The following is a 2723-nucleotide window of genomic DNA, read 5'->3' as shown; positions in this document are numbered from 1 at the left end:
TATAAAAGTGTAGTATATCATTTTACCCAAAGATGAATTCTTATTTTCCTTTAAATAATTTCTATATGCATGTCTTCTCTTCCAGTAGATGGTAAGAATTTCAAAGCCAGGGACATATCTATGTTTTGTTCTGGTATGTGCCCACCTCTGAGCACTGTGGCAAAAATGAAGAACAACCAAATGAGAAAAGCAAACAGTATTTTTCTGTAATACAAGAGAGTCAGCCACTCTCATTTGCATTTTGTGTTAGAGACAGAAAAGCAAGTGAGAAGTAATGGAAATCAGAAAAACAGATAGGAGAAAACATTTATAGAAAAACAATAAAGAGGAAATGGTTGCAGAAAAATAAAAAGAGGGAAATGGCTACTTCAGTTTTAATGAATGGGATAATTAGGCCATGGAGTACTGACCACTAGTCAGAGAATGGAAATGGAGCTTTCCCCACAGTTCATATAACATAATCTTTAAGTGATGTCCAAACATAGAAAAGAATTCAGTCCCCAAAACAGTGACATATGGTTATGAATAGTTATAATTAACATTTACATAAACAACTAACATATAAAAAGAAAAACACAGAAGTAGTCCCAGTCTTCTCCGCTCTCGGAGACAGATCCACTTCCCCTTAGGAAACGTATTTTCACTTTGCACCCTTAAAGTTTACTTACAATAAATTCTTCACGCATACTTGCTGAGTGTCTGTCATCTCTATCCCTTGCACAGGCCAAGGCTTATGATTCTTCCAAGTCCAGAGCCCAAGAACTGGGGCAACACTTCAAAGTCCAGCTGTGAACAGGACTGTGACATTTTGGACACTTAGGTTGCTTTCATATCTTAGCTGCTGTGAATAATGCTGAAATAAACATGAGAGTTCAGATATCTCTTCCACATACTGATTTCAATTCTTTTACATATATACTCAGAAGTGGGATTGCTGGATCATACATTAATTCTATTTTTAGTTTTTTGGGAAATCTCCATATTGTTTTTCAAAATGGCTATACTAATTTACAATCCTATCAACAGTGTACCAGGATTCCCTTTTCTTCACGCCCTTGCCAACATTTATTATCTTTCATCTTTTTGATAAAAGGTATTCTAACAGACATGAAGTGATACTCCATTTTGGTTTTGATTTGCATTTCCCTGATGCTTAGTGATGTTGAGCATTTTTCATATACCTGCTGGCCATTTGTATGTCTTCTTTTGAGAAATGTCTGTTCAGATTCTTTGCCCATTTTTTATTCAGGTTATTTTTTTTTTCTTGCTATTGAGTTGTTTAAGTTCCTTATAACTTTTGGTTGTTATCAGATGTATGGGTTGCAATTATTTTCTTCTGACTCACGGGCTATCTCTTCATTCTGTTAACTGTTTCCTTTGCTGCTTACGCACATGTTTAGAGTTCCTATAATGAATTCCTTGGCTGATACATATTAAAATAAATCTCACATATAAAATATTTAGCAATAAATAGCTCTTAATATTAGGATAATGATTAATTTTATTATTTTGTGAAGTTTTATATAAATTTATAGTGATGAGCAATGAATATGTTTCCAAATGTGATGGGAAGAACTACATCCATTGCGTTTAAATGGAATTTTATTTTCTAAAGTTTTTCAGAAAAACTTGTGTTAACAGATAAAATAAAGTTATTGTTAAAATTGTAAAAGTGGTAGAAAAATCACTGTTTTAAAATCAAAACCTTTTAGAGGCAACAAAGAATAGAAAAGAACTTATGACATTCTTAAGGGTCAAGTCTTTCTTGAACCTCATTTTTAAAAAATGCAAATTTATTTTTTTCTTTTACCTTGAAGACCTGAATATCTTAGTAAAATATGGAAGGGTTATCTCACAAATGTAGAATAATAAGGCATAACAATGATGTACAAAATGACTAAAATGCACATTACCCTGCATAAGAAGAAATTAACTGCAGGACAAATGGGAAAGTTATAATTTTAGAATAGCCAAATGCATTTACTTTTAAAGTAATTTATTTCAAGAAGAAATTTACTTCGCTATAATATCTTCTCAAAAATAGGTTTTAATTCAAATTTTTAAGACAAATGTATGGTGTATTTTGTTTTTGTGCTTTCCTCTTTATTTTCATCAAAGCTTTTTAAATTCAACATTCCTATTTAAATCAATATATTTTTTTATTTTAATGTGTATTTTTATTAATGTTTATACTAATTCTTTCATTCAATCATTCATCCATTTGTGGATAAATAATATTGACCACATAATACAGGCTAGTGACTGGGCTAAGCACTTGAGATACAGTGTTAAATATGATTTTCATGATCCCTTTCCTTCAGGATAATAGTTTAAACAGGAAGTTAGAATGTAACTTGAGTGGGGCTGTGATAGAGGAAGTCCCATGTGCTATATAATACCACATAAGAAAGAATTCTTAAATATATGTGTGTGGAGATAAGGAGACAGAAAAAGGGAAGAAGTGGAATACTTCTTGAAATTACATCTCAAGAGAGCTCTAAAAAATGAGGATATCTGATTTCTGGATGAATAGCATTTTATATTCAAGGAGAAAAAAAAGCCTACAGGCAAGTGGTAACAAAGAGGTAAATGGTAAGGAGAATGAAATTTAGAAGTTTATTAAGAATCAATTTCACAGGGCTCTGTGGGACAGTAAATGGGCTTTAGACTGTGTTCTGAGCTTTTAAGATGTTTTTATCAAAGTCTTTCAATTAAGTGTTAAA

The sequence above is a fragment of the Propithecus coquereli genome, unplaced genomic scaffold, assembly GCF_000956105.1.
Source record: "Propithecus coquereli isolate 6110/MARCELLA unplaced genomic scaffold, Pcoq_1.0 Scaffold518, whole genome shotgun sequence".
In the NCBI taxonomy this organism is placed as follows: domain Eukaryota; kingdom Metazoa; phylum Chordata; class Mammalia; order Primates; family Indriidae; genus Propithecus; species Propithecus coquereli.
This window is presented reverse-complemented; position numbering follows the sequence as displayed.